Here is a 15,082-nt window from a genome sequence, read left to right as displayed (position 1 = left end):
TTAAGTCTGCTTTCATCTTTAATAGGCTGGACACTGAGTTGTTTGTTTAGATTTCCAACCAGCGAGTGCCTGGTCATTTAGGAAGCATTTGACTTTGCTATAATAACACTCACCCAACTACAGGACTGGATGGTTTTATTTTGGAATTGATATTCTTGAAATAAGTCTCTACTACTCAGTTAACTTTTATTCCCTGGGTTTTTGTTTTGTTCTTGTTCATCAGATTCATACTGGCCTACAATGCTTAGAAACTGTGGCATGAGCACAAGAGTTTATCTGGCCAGCCCTGGTTTTAATAGCACCAATACCATGCAGTATTTCAACTCACCACGACTTGGACATGGATTTTTTTTTTCCCTTGGAAGCAAATGTCTGCAGCAACTGATAATACTCTATGTCTAGGGAAAACACCTCAAAGACACAAATCACTATAAACAGCAAAGAAGGAATCTAACTCAGTAATAGAAATACTCAGATCATCGGGGCACTTCCAGATTATTCTTTTCTGAGACAAGCACTTTGCCGATATGGAGATTAATGGAGAAATGGATTTGTGTGTTCATTTTAATGTAGGATATATGAAAATTAAAATATAAGATTTACATTTTGTCCCTGAAAATTGGAAGTTTAAAGCTGTAGGAAATATTCAAACATTATTATTATTTTTTACCTATAATAAAACAATGGTCATTTTGTTCTACTCGGCAAACCCTCAACTGTTCTATTCTATTGTTTGAGGGATCTTGAACAAGTCTTCATGTCTTTGAGGCTTGTTTTCTTCATCTTTAATATAAGAATAACAAACAACCTCACAGTGTTGCTGTGGGAACCATGTAAGATCATTAATGCAAGAGAAATAATTGTAAAGTATTATATAAATATTCACTGAGTGCTCACCTTTCTCATATTTTACTGTTATTCTCCCATTCTGTCAATAAGTTAAATAGCCAGTAAGGCATTAAGATGGACCTAATCTGAAGGAATTTTCAGTTTTGGGTTGCTTGTTTTGTTTTTCATTTTAATATGTTAGGGAATAAAACTGAGAGAAAAGTGTAATGGGCTCTTCAGAGAATCTATATTAGCATCTATCAATGAGGGATCTACTTTACAGTCACTTCAGGAACTTTTAGAACTACAAATGCTGGGGGCCACCTCCTGAGACAGCCTCTCTGGGGTGATCCTAACACACACAATCAGGAGAACCTCTGGTCTGGATGTACCTGTACTCTGGCATTTATTTGTACTGTTTTGGTCTCCTAACAGGCCTTTTCAAATTCTGTGTAGAGCTCTAACAAGCTGGACTACCTTCCTAACATTTGCCTAGGCATTGCCCTGAACTTCCCAGATAGTAAGAGGGTCTAAGAGGCATTTGTTCACCAGGCACCCCACTTGGGGGAAGGGATTAGGGTGTGGATTGTCTGCTGGTGACTTGCAGAGGACTGTGATAGCACTCTCACTCTATTCAGGGCTGAGCTCTCACACTGGGAGTGAAAGTGGAGAAAGGGTTAATTCAAACTGCTAGAAAAGCTAAAAGTAAATTTTAAAATGCTGAGCTGCACATATTCATGCTGGGATGAGAGCCTGCTTACATGCTTGCTGGGCATTTTGGTATTTACTACTTAACATCTTTTCAACTTCTGCAAGAGATTTTTTTCTCCCACTCTCCCTAATGTAAACACAGATTTCTCAGCAAGTCATTTCTCAAGCCATGTCATTTCTGGAACATCAAATATATGTGTATATATATATAAACAATATAAGACAATTTGTATATGTATGTATATAAACAATCATAATAATGTATCATCTGAAAGATGTACTAATCTGGAAATATTAGTTATCCTTTGCTAACTAACAGATTCTTAGGGGATAGTAGTCTTATCAGTTTGGAGTCACTGTGTATTTTATGTTAATTTTTTTCTTTGATTGATGAAGACCCGAAAATTCATAAGTGGCAGAAAAAAGTTCTGAATAGCTCCTGTTGGACTATTTTGAGACTTCCCTCTCAAGAGGGCTTCCTCTCCTCAGGGAGCTCTATTTCTTTTCAGAGTTTTTCACTTAAAAAATCTTCATTTTTTGTTGATAAAAATGTTTTAAGAATACAGTAATATAAAAAGCTATCATGCCAACAGTTATAAGATGAGAAAATACTTTGTTTTATTAAAGTAACTTTCTCTGCAATGGGGATTTCTCCTCTGAGTTTCCTCTCCAGTTAATGTAATGCAAAGTCCCTTCAGTCAGAAATCAGGTTGGCTAAAGCTGCTATGAGCCAGTCTCCTAAACTCTGCCTTTGTGTGACCTTGGGAGGGTCACTTCAGCTCTTTGGTTCTCAGTTTCCTCACTTGGCAAATGAGGATTTGGGAGGCCCACCCACTACAGTTCTTGGGTCTGTGAAATAGGGAGAAGTCTAGAGTCCAGACTGTGTGTTCAGCTGGCTGCTGGCTATGTGAAGTGGGCTTATTTTCTTCATCTCCTATGGTCCTTTACCATGTCTATTTTTAAAGTCTGTAATATCTGGCCCACTCACCTGACAAGGACATGGTAACTGACATGCTTCAAAACCAACACAATGCCCATGGAGGAAGGGGCACAGAGGATGACTAGCCCTGTTCCTGTGGGGACACCAGCACACCTGCTGTCCCCGTTTCATGCTTGGCTCCTCCCCTGATGGGCGCCCGGTCCAACAAGTCTTCTCTGCCCCCATCCTTATCTGACCATTGCTCATGCAGGTTCCCACCTGGAAATGCTTCCTTCCCCACCTTCCTACCCAATTCTCAACTGAGTCTGCTTGGTTCTCTGACCACTGCAGCCTCTACTGTCAGCTGCCCCCTTCATGACTCACTCTACTTAGTCAGATTACCATTTAATTGTCTCCATTTCACTCCAATTTCTTCCCCTCCTTAATGATGTGACTTAGCCCCTTCTTTTGTGTAAGGTATGTGTAAGATGACATGCACAGAAAAGAGCTATCTACTCCTTGTAAGTGATCCAGGGAAAGATCTCAGTCTGGGGATTTGAGTGGGTGGGCCAGTTCTTTGAGCAGCTGGTGGTCAGATGCTGTTGACCACCAAGTACTAAGGTTATAACAACAAAACTGGGAGAGGAGCAAGGATGGCAGCATGAGTAGGGCAGTAGAAATCTCCTCCCAAAACCATATATATTTTTGACAATACAATAAATACAACTATTCCTAAAAGAGATACCAGTGGATACAGTACAATAGCCAGGCTACATCTACATCTGTGAGAACCTAGTGCCTCATGAAGGGGGTATGATACAACCCGCAGCCCAAGGGGACCCTAGTGCGCCCCCCACCCCAGCTTCCCAGTGGGAGGAAAGGAGTCACAGCGGGGAGGGAGTGGGAGCCCAGGACTGCTAAATACCCAGCCCTAGTCATCTGCACCGGGAGCGCAAACACACACCGTGTGGTGTGCTGAATATTAGGGAAACGGAAGAATAAAACCTGCAAGCAGGTCCCCACAGCCGGCTCCCCTGGGACAAAAGAAAAGTGAGTGCTTTTTGAAAGTCTTAAAGGGACAAGGGCCTCAGAGCCGGATGGAAGCATCCCAGCACACTCAACCCAGCAGGCTGGGAATTCTGAGGAACTTCGGGCACCCCAGCCTCCTGGGTGGCAACGCACTCCTGAAGACCCTCACAGTGATAGGCATTCTGCCAGTTGTTCCCCTAGCCGGGGAGGGCCCAACACAGTGGCTGAGCAGCCAGCGAGCAGCCTCACGCGCCTGCAGCGGCCAAGCAGCCAGAGAGCAACTGCACATGCCTGCGTAGGTGGAGCAGCCAGAGAGTGGCCGCACCTACAGCAACCACCCAGAATGTCCTCCCAGTGCGCAGCCACCTGGGCCAGACCCACAGGCCGCCGCTGGTGCACAGCTGCCCGGTGCAGGCAGATGAAACCGGGGCAAGGCCCAAAGGGGCACCATTCTTGCAGGAGGGCACACCCAGCTCCCCACAGGGCTCTGGGCTACCCTGATGGCAACCCCACCCACAGCAGCTTAGAGCATTAATCGGAGGCTGCTCTAGCTGTGCGGCTAACTGACACAGGCAGCGGGGAAGTGCAAAGCAGCCAACAAGCAGGAAAGGACTTTGTTCTCCCAGCTGACACATGCGCTACCTGCCTGCAGCTACCTCTATTGCCATGACAAGGCAGAAGAATTTGGTCCAGTCCAGAATTACCTAGACAACCCATGAGAGAGGGCCTAGGGAGATAGATTTAACCAATCTCCCTGAAAAAGAATTCAAAATAAAGGTCATTACCATACTGATGGACCTGCAGAGAAATATGCAAGAGTTAAAGTATCAAGTTGGGAGGGAGAATACAGAAATAAAACAATCTCTGGAAGGACTTAAGAGCAGGTTGGATGAGGTGCAAGAGGCCATTAATGGAATAGAAATCAGAGAACAGGAACACAGAGAAGCTGAGGCAGAGAGAGATAAAAGGATCTCCATGAATGAAAGAATATTAAGAGAACTGTGTGACCAATCCAAAGAGAACAATATTCCCATTATAGGGGTACCAGAAGAAGAAGAGAGAGAAAAAGAGATAGAAAGTGTCTTTGAAGAAATAATTGCTGAAAACTTCCCCAAACTGGGAGAGGAAATAGTCTTTCAGACCATGGAAGCCCACAGAACTCCCAACACAAGGGACCCAAGGAGGACAACACCAAGACATATAATAATTAAAACGGCAAAGAGAAAGACAAGGACAGAGTATTAAAGGCAGCCAGAGATAGAAAAAAGGTCTCCTACAAAGGAAAACCCATCAGGCTATCATCAGACTTCTCAACAGAAACCTTACAGGCCAGAAGAGAATGGCATGATATATTTAATGCAATGAAACAGAAGGGCCTTGAACCAAGGATACTGTATCCAGCACAATTACCATTCAAATGTGAAGGATGAATTAAACAATTCCCAGACAAGCCAAGAAATGGAAGCAACCTAAGTGTCCATTAGTAGATGAATGGATAAAGAAGATGTGGTACATATACACAATGGAATATTACTCAGCCATAAGAAGTAAACAAATCCTACCATTTGCAATAACATGGATGGAGCTAGAGGGTATTGTGCTCAGTGAAATAAGCAGGTGGAGAAAGAGAAGTATCAAATCATTTCCCTCATCTGTGGAGTAGAAAAAACTGAAGGAGCATAACAGCAGGAGAATCACAGAACCCAAGAATAGACTAACAGTTACCAAAGGGAAAGGGACTGGGGAGGATGGGTGGGAAGGGAAGGATAATGGGGGGAAAAAGAAAGGGGGCATTATGATTAGCATGTGTAATGGGGGGTCACATGGAGTGCTGTACAATACAAAGAAGACAATTAGTTATTCTATAACATCTTACTACGCTGCTGGGCAGTGACTGCAATGGGGTATGTGGGGGGAACTTGGTGATGGGGGGAGTCTAGTAAACATAATGTTCCTCATGTTTGTAGATTAATGATACCGAAAAAAGAAAAATCTTATTGCTAGATCAAAAAAAAAAATGCAAAACTATCCAGCCCCTAACAAAAATCTATTAAAGAGAAAAAAGTAAAACCTGGGTTGTTGGGTCCATTTCTCCCAAGATAGGTATAGTTTTTATTCATACTCTCAAGACCCTAGGAAATGGAGGGCTATGCTGTCAAAATCAGAGCTTCTTGCAGGATTTAGGGAGCTGATATACTTGTGTGTTGAGGTATTTTTGTTTTTGTTTTTGTTTTTGGATTAAATTTTAAGAGTAAGAATATGCAGATATTCACTTCAGCAGGTATTTATTAAGTTTCCCTTATGTACTGAGCCCTAGGCTAGGTGCCAGGGAAAGCAAACAGAAAGACATGACTCTGCTTCATGGGAATGCCGCAGGCCAGTGGGGAAACAGATGGGAAGCTCCAGGCAGCAGGGCCCGTGCTGAGGCAGAGGTCGGGGACGCCAGTGCCAGGGGAGGTTCTCAGAAGGGCAGTATGACTGGAGTCAGGCAAAGCAGGATTTGGCCAGGTGAAGAATGGAGGGAAGACCTTGAAAGTGCTTATGGGGAAGCAGAAGCGGTGAAAAGTAAGGCCGGCTGGTAGGACAGCGGCCAGGTCTAGATGAGCCTTTATTGCCACACAGAATTTGTGTTTGGCCTGAAAACCACAAATGCCGCTAAGGGATTTCAAGTAGAGGAGTTAAAGTGATCACATTTGCATTTAGAAAGACTTTTTTAAATGACTTGAAAAAACTTTTTTTAACTTTAAAAAATGGCTACAGCTGATAACTAATCACACATACACTTTGTTGGCTTCTTCGCCAGTGGGTGCAGGCCCACAGGTTCAGGAGGTACAGCAGCGCAGAGGGCCAGGAGTGCGCTGAGGATGCCTTTTGATTTTGATTTGTGCCTTGGACCTTCCAAAATAAAACCGGCCAGTGTACTGAGACCTGGTTTGCCGTGTTACCTGGGGCAAGTCACTCACCTCTCAGAGCCTCTGTTTACTGGTGTATTAAAAGGAAGTATGTGTATTAGATCAAGTAAAATCAATGTATTGGTTTTTAACTGTTTTTTTTAATGAAATCGAATATGTCTAAAAAATACTCCCTGCCTTTCCCTTTTACTCTCACACTACTACCACACTCAGCAACACTTGTGACACTAGATATATGGGTTTGCCACACATAAGCAGTGCTGCCAACACCAGCTGGGTGTTCTACAATTCAGTCAAGCTCTGACACTATTGACCTGGAATTAGAATCACATCCTACAGGCCAAGAATTCAGTCCCACAAGACTGCTCCACTTCAGCCACCAGTTCTAAGTCATGGTATTTCCAACTGACCAGCTATAAATGGGGGTTCCCATGATCTGCTCCTTGGGTTCAGTTCTTTACTAGAATGGCTCATAGAGCTCAGGAAAACATGTACTTTTGCCAATTTATTATATAACAAAGGATATGATAAGAATACAGATGGACAGCCAGAGGAAGAGCTAGATAGGATGGGGTGTAGAAGGGTCCCAGGTGCAGGAGCTTCTGTCCCCATGGAGCCGGATGCATCACCCTACCAGCATATAGATGCGTGCACCAACCTGCAAGCTCTCTGAACCCTGTACTTTTTGGATTTTCATGGAGGCTTTATCACATAGGCATGATATTGATCATTAATTCCTCTTCTACACCTCTCCCCTTCCTGCAGGATGGGTGATAGGGCTGAAAGTTCCAAGCTGCTCCTTAGGGCTTGTGTCTAGTGATCAGCCCCCACCCAGAAGGTATTCAGGAGCTCACCAAGAGTTACCTCATTAGAACAAAACACACTCCTATCACTCAGGAATTGCAAGGGATTTAGGATCTCTTTGTCAGAAACTGGAGGCAGAGACCAAATATTAGAACAAAAGGTGCTCCTTGTTCCCTTGTCCCTTGGGAAATTCCAAGAGTTTTAAGAGCTCTTTGTCAGGAAGGGGTTGGGGGTAGTGGCAGAGACCAGTATGTGTGTTTTCTGTTATTTCACAAATAATTTTTTTAAAGTGCATTGTACATTGTAAGGATATTGTTTCATGAAACTTTGGTTTCAAATATATATATATATATAATTGTATCAATGGGTGTGTGTGTGCATGCACTAGGTTGTGATGTAAATATATTTTTAACTCCAGAGAACAGTCAGATATTTGAAAACTGATGAACAAAGGAGCTCCCTTCTAAGACCCTCTTTTCCCTCATGCTGCTGACAAGGAAGTTGCTGAAGGTTGTTCTAGAAGGATATAGATTATGCCAACAGCACTTAAACATGTGCAACTTAAACAAGCACATATATCCCCACATATAACCCTCTGGATTTTTAAAGGGCTTGTCTGTAAAGGTACATTCAGATTTTTATTCTTAAATTTCATAATGTTCTTTCAAGCAGCACTGTAATGCAAAGCCCTCGCTTTTATTTTTTCAGTGTTGTCAGTAGCGACCTCTAGTGGTAAAAGAATCCACTGCAACTACCCTATATTCCAAACCACTAGAGCTGAGTGATTTTAGTGATCACCAAGTCCTTTTTTAGTTTGTTAAGTTTTTAAAAATAACTAGGCACTCACATTTATCCCTACATCCAAATAAATTTTACATGATAATAGATGAAGCCTATGGCTGCATTTTGATTTTTAGATTACTTTGGAGCTTTTCAAATAACCAGTAATCACTGTTCCAACTATGAGGCAGAAGTTGAACAAAGCGTGCTCTGATAGGCTAACAGGGAATCACAGTCCAGTATGTCCACAACCTTTGCCTTGTTATTTATACATGCATGCCAGATATTTAGGGTTTAACATGGTTTCTGGCACTTGGTAATACTCAATAAATTTTTGTGGAATGTTTGCACATGTGGATGATCACTGAGTCCAGGGTAAGGCTCCCATGGTCTCCTTTCTGCAGACACCAGGGACTGGACCTGCTCTCCTCCTTTGGGAACTGCCACCCATTCTATCCTCAAGATTCCTTTCACCTAATGCCAGCAGCAGAGTGGGATGTGGTCTCCTCAGCTCTCTCCTTCAGTGGGATAAGGAAATGAATGGCTAAATAAAATGTGGTCCTACAGAGACATTAGGGGAAACTAATTCAATATCCATGTATCCAAATAGTCAGTTCTCATAGACTGTTGAGTTAAAACAGAGAACAAAAACTAGATGTTAACTATGCACACAACACTGTATCAATAGTCCACAAATATCACACACTTTCTATAGTATACATACGGTACATGATATGTACAAACATGAAATATAGCCCCAAAGACATACACCAAACTCATAAGAAAAGTTATCTCAAGAGGATGGAGAGTGGGAACACGGATAGGAAGTAATCAGAGATTTTGGCTCCTTTTGTATAGCTACACCTATCTAGCCAGAGGCTGTGAAACTAAAGACTGATTTTTAAAGATTTTAGTCCTCAGAGATATTTGGAAATCACAGAAACATTTGAAAGAGAAAATTTAAAAATTGCTTAAGTGTATATCATCCAGGAATAGCCCCAGTTAAAATTTTAATGTATTTCCTTGTACTAGTTTAAAGATACTTAATTAGAATCTTTGTGTATATGGTTTTACAGTGCAACTTTTCCCATTTCCCATTATATTTGCAACAGTTTTCCATGTCATTTAATATTCTTTCAAAAACAACTTAACATGACTATTGTTTCTTCTATATCAAAATACACTAAGTAGTTCTGTCATTGGACTTTTGGGTTGTTTCTCATCCTTTGCCATCAATTTAACATACATTCCTTGAGTACCTAACTTCCTGCATGGTCAGGACCTGTGCTAGAATAAAGCCCAGGCAGACAAAGCCCCCCAGAGCTTTCAGAATGTAATCCAGTGAGAAATGTGTGCAGGAACAGTTGCTCACATTTTGTTTCTTTGGGTTATATACTGTTATTAAGGGAATGAACATATCAAAGGATATGGAGTGTCTTAAGACCTTTTGATTCGTGTTGCTAAATTGTTCCTCTGTAAGGCTATACCAGTTTACATCACCAGCAGCAGTCTGTTTTACCATTTCCTAAAATCTTTGAAAATTACTTTGCTTTTAATATTAATCATAGACATAAAATGGAACATTTTTCTGTTCTTGTCTTGCTAAAATTTGCAAGGATTCTCAGCTTTGTCTTCCCAGTATGTTATATATTTCTTAGTGCTGCTAAGGTTAGTTTTCCAGCTTCTTTATTATCCATCTGATTACCCCACATCTCCATTTGCTCCTATCAGAGCCTACTGTCAATGAACTAGTTGTAGAAGGCATGGAATTAAACAATTAAGATATGCATGCAATTTTTAAAATTATTATCTAACATTTTATACATCCTCAAAAGTAAGCAATACAATGAACTCTCAAATACTTGTAATCAGAATCAGTAATTATTGAGATTTTTGTCCATGTTTGTTTCATTTAACCTCCTTTTTTTACCTTATATTTGCTCAAATATTTTAAAGCAAATTTCAGGCATTATGTCATTTGTTTTTACAGGTGCATACTGACCATTTTTTAAAAAATCTAGCAAGTTTTACTCCAGTCTCAGATGATAAAACATCTTTGGGATTTTTTTCTCTGCTATTATTCCTGAGAGTGAGCTTTACACCCTCTTTCTGATTCTTCCTTTACCAGTGACATTGAGGAACTTTTCTCTAAAATGGTCCACTGTTCCATAATTAGGTCAGCCAGTACCATCAAAGCAGAATATGAAATGTGCATTTTGCAAGTTCTGCAGATTGGATGATCTATCCACAGATCCTCACCACACTGGAGACATTTCATAAAGGATATCAAACCATAGACAACACCTCATGACTGTCCTCAGGTGTGATTGAAATGGAAAATTGTGTGCTACGTGACTAAATCTGCTCCCTGTTGTACAGATTTAAACAGTAGCTGGTTTCTTGGGGAGGAACCTTTTTAAAAGTCTGAAAAATTTGTAGTATCCATTTTCTGAAAAAAGTATGTGTATGTTATATGCATACACACACACAAATACACATGTGCACATTTATATATCAGAAAATTTTGTGTACAGTTTCAGGAGTTTCCTAGACCCTCTGAAATATAGGGACAAATCCTAGATGAAGAATCTTGGTCAATAAATACCATTCACAGTAGCATTCTTCTATCACTGTGTCACACACACACACACACACACACACCACATTTTGTGATGGGCAGGAAGAGGAAGGGGGTGTAGCGACAGAAAAAAAAACTACCTAAATATAAGCATAAGAAAATGTATAAAATACAGAATGGACAAAATCAACTATTGCCTACTGAAACTAAAAGGCTGGGGAAATACTTGGAAACTTCTGGGAACTTGAGGGGAAAAGTGGTCCTATTTTACCTACAAAGACACTCAAAACAGCACCTGAAGCCAACAAACTATATTAAAAAAACTTATTATAATGACATAATAAAACTGGACAAATAAATTCACAAAGATGTTGGAGAAAAAAGATATGACAAAACAACCTGTTTCAACCTCCAAAGCAGGTGTTAATGTACACAACATGTTTCAGCAAGTAATATTACTTTCAACTGCAGCTGTGATTGAAATGAAAAATTATTTAAAATGTGGCTTACTCTGTCCACTATTGTGCAGATTTATACACTGGCTGATTGCTAAAAGAGGTTTAAAAAAAGCATTTAATATATTCATTAGCATCTAAATTTATTTGAAAATGTTGGTATGCTCAGTATGTCCTACACTGTTAACCCAGCCAAGAAACATGACCCCTTATTCTATTTCTAATTAACTAGAGTGAGAGGTTTTAGAAAGCTGACTTAAAAAAGCAAACAAAAACTCCTACACTGAAAGTAGATTAGAGAACGGAATTCATGTCAATAACTCATTACCACAAATAATGAAGCGCATCACTGGTAAGGACCTGGGAGGGAGCTGGCACATCTCTGACTGGAATATCTGAAGGGGAAATCTGGGCCATGATTGCCTCTGCCCCCTCCTGGAGGAGGTCTCCTGGGCATCAGATCTGAATTGCTGTTTGAAAGCTCTAGGCCGTGTGGGAAGCACAGTCAGTGCCTTAAAGGAAGGGATGTCGATGCGCTCATGATGCCTGGCTGAAGTTCTGAGTGTGTGTGTGTGTGTGTGTGTGTGTGTGTGTGTCCCTCGTTACTGAAGGTACATGCCACATACATTACTGAAGGTACAATGCACATATTAAAGGCTTAAGTGACAGTCTGAATGAAGCAGCGACTGTATGTGTGCATATTTGGAAATCCTAGTTACCTGTCACTGATAAGGACCTTCAGCTGTGTCACTCTAAAAATGATTTTCTTCTGTGAGACAATTCATGCTTCAAAACATTTAACTGTTAAATGTTTTAATGCGTTGTTCTAGAACTCCTTATGGAGACATTACCATGACAATAAGGTTTAAAATCCACTTCTTTTGCTTGCATACTAACAAACATAACATTGCTTTAACAAACAATATGGACAAGAGTTGTGCAGAATCTAAGACTGCTCAGCAAGCCTGCCAAGACAATCCCCCAATTACAGTGTCATAATAAATGAGAATTAGTACTTGAGGCCCATTGGAACAGATTTTATAGGTTTAAATAGATTATACAAGTAACTGTTAGTCAAAATTTTATTGTAATATGGTAATTTATGGTCTTGGTTTCTTTTCTTGACCTTGCAAAGCCAATGAAGAAATGTTAGGTGCTTTGACAACCTTGAGACAGTCTCCTTGAATGTTATCCACAGCATGACCATTATGGCCAAATTCTGCCACCAGACATTTTCCTAGAATGAAACATATATTCAAATATACACATTCAAGTTTGCAGGGCTGTCAAATTAGAACTGTGTTCCTCAGCTCTGTCAAAAAATAAAAGGAAAAAAAATCCATATATTTTGAGGTATTGTGTATTTCTTTAATAGTTTCAATCTTTTTTTTTTCAGAACATCACCAACTGGAGTGTTTCAATGTTTCTATATATACTTATACAGAAGATGTATTAATCATATTATATTACTGCTCTACCCTTCAGAAGGCATAAAATAAAAACTCTTAATAAATACCCAGCAAAATGTATGCCTTACTTGGCTAACTAGCTACCTGTAAGGCAGTGTTTCTTGCTTTGCAATGGAGTGGATCACCTATAGGAAGAGTTTAATTTAAGCACAGACTATTCTGATTTCAGCTGTGCCAATTACTTGGACAAATTCTTTCAAAATTACTTAAGTGCTACCTTTTCTGGACCTCTAACTTATGAAGTCGGTGACTTGTAACTTAATAAGATAAGATCAGTAGCATGTGAATTCCCTCAATTCCTGGCAGTGGGAAAAGCAAGGGGATAGCTACTTTTACATAAAGACTGCCTGACACCTGTCAAAAATAAGGATTTCTCTTGAAATACACAAAGATTGTCTCCTAGATCAGGAGTATTTGAACTGGATTTGGGAACCACAGGACTAAGTAATCTCCAGATTCTGCTCTAACAGTTTCTGATTCATTTGGGCTTTGCTAGGCAAATATAAAAGGTAGCACAAATTAACTACCCAGTCACAATATTTCAAAACGTTTTAATTCATTAATAATTTGAGACCCAACAAATTGTTGCAAAAATAGTATAGTTTATGTATGCCAGCTTTCCCAAATGATAACATCTTTGATACCCAGAGTATTATTTTCAAAACCAGGAAACTGATACTGGTACAACACTGTTAATTATATAGATCTTACTTGTGTTTACCAATTTTTATATACAATTTTTTTAGTATATAGTACTAGGAAATTCCATCACAAGTACTGATATATTTAAACACCACCACAGTCAGGACACAGAACTCTTCATCAACACAGAGACTCTCTGAGATACTAGTCGGAGTCAGGACACAGAACTCTTCATCAACACAGAGACTCTCTGAGATACTACCTCCATCCTTAATCCCTGGCAACCCCGGATCTCTTCTCCATGGCGATAATTTTGTCATTTCAAGAGTTTTATATAGATGAAATGATACAGGACATATGTAGTCTTTTGAGATTGACTTTTTGTACTTCCTATAATACCACTGAGATCCTCAGAAGTTGTTGCATGTAACACTAGTTTCTTTTATGACTGAGCAGTTCATTTATGGATGTAACCAGTTTATCTGTCCGTCTCCTGAAGGACATTCGGATTGTTTCTGGGTCTTGGTTATCACGAAGCTGAATGTGAGTGTATAGGATTTTGTGTAGGCAGACATTTCAATTCTGTATAACCACCCCTAAGTGCAATTGCTGGATCTTATTGTAGGTACGTTTAACCTTACAAAAAACTGGAGTAACTGTATCACTTCATATTTACACCAACAATGTATGATATCCAGTTTCTGTAATCTCATCGATATTTGGTATTATATTTTTGATTTTAGCCATTCTGGTAGGCGTATAGTGGTACTTCCTTATGATTATTTGTATTTTAATTGCTAATGATGATCATCTTTTCATATGCTTGTCATCTTTGTGATTTATTCATTCACCCATTTTAAATAGGGTTTTTTTACTTTTGAGATTAAAGAGTACTTTATATATATTTTGAATGCAATCTTCTACTGGATTATGTCATTTTCAAGTATTTTCTCCCTCTCTGTGGTTTATCTCATCCTCTCAACAAAATCTTTCACAGAGCACAAGTTTTTAATTTTAGTTGTCCAATTTATCCATTTTATCTTTTTGTGGAATGTGCTTTCGGTGTAATGTCTAAAAACTCTTCACCAAATCCTGTCATGAAGATATTCTATGTTTTCTTCTACAAGTTTTATATCTTTACATTCTACATTCAGATATAGGTTCCATTTTGAATTAAATTTTGCATAATGTGATTAAGGTTAAAGTCCGTTTTGGGTTTTCTTTGCAACAGGAAGTCCACTTTATTGAAAAGGCTATCCATCCTCCACTGAATTGCTTTTGTATCTCTCGAAGAGCAGTTGGTCGTAACTGTACAGGTCTATTTGTGGACTCTATTTTATTGACCTGTGTGTCTCCTCCAGTACCCCCATCCTCTTGGTTACTACAGCTTCAAGTTAAGCCCTAAAACAAAATTTTGTGATTCCTCTACCTTTATTCATTTTCAATACTGTTTTAGCTGCCCTAGTTCCTTTGTTTTTTCATATAAAGTCTGGAATTAGATTTTCTATTTAAAAAAAAAAAAGCTGCTGGGATTTCTTAAATTGTTCACCCACGGTGAGCACTTCCTCTCACCACAGCCTGCCCCGCTGGTCAGGTGCAGCACAGCGCCGGGCACAGGCTTCACGCTGGATCTTAGGATGAAGGGTCCTGGGTCACAGGGTGGTGGCAGTGGGGTGGGAGGAATACACAGAGGGCAGAAGGCACCCAGCCAGTTTCACTTTTGGGTCTGAGATGCCCGAGATTGATTTGCAGGTCACTTAGCCATAGCAGTTCGGGCATCCCGGGTGCATCCAGGAGGCTACAAGGAAGCCGCCATCGCAGGGTGCCGCAACTCCGAGGCCCGTAGGTCTTTGCCGGTCAGTTCTGCTGAAGCGACACCGTAGTTAGGGGACGTGCAGAGACTGGCGGGCGGGTGTCGGCATCGCCCCGCCCTGCTGCCCGAGGGCCTCCTGCCG

At 40.3% G+C, this 15,082-nt stretch overlaps 1 protein-coding gene across 6 annotated transcripts in view; it reads left to right on the top strand.

Annotated features, from left to right (window-relative positions):
* Positions 1-14,498, top strand: part of ATG10 (autophagy related 10) — a 256,500-nt gene extending 242,002 nt beyond the window's left edge. For 5 of the 6 annotated variants that reach the window (XM_073234500.1, XM_073234490.1, XM_073234502.1 and 2 more), the window contains one exon: positions 12,413-14,498. The gene's annotated coding sequence lies outside the window, so the exon portion shown is untranslated. Of the gene's footprint in view, positions 1-223; positions 1,730-12,412 lie in introns of those variants that run through there. The other variant, XM_073234499.1, reaches the window with a different exon arrangement.
* The last annotated feature ends 584 nt before the right edge of the window (positions 14,499-15,082 follow it).

The sequence above is a fragment of the Manis javanica genome, chromosome 1, assembly GCF_040802235.1.
Source record: "Manis javanica isolate MJ-LG chromosome 1, MJ_LKY, whole genome shotgun sequence".
Taxonomy (NCBI): Eukaryota; Metazoa; Chordata; class Mammalia; order Pholidota; family Manidae; genus Manis; species Manis javanica.
The sequence above is the reverse complement of the archived record's forward strand: the minus strand, read 5'-3'. Positions and strand labels throughout refer to the sequence as shown.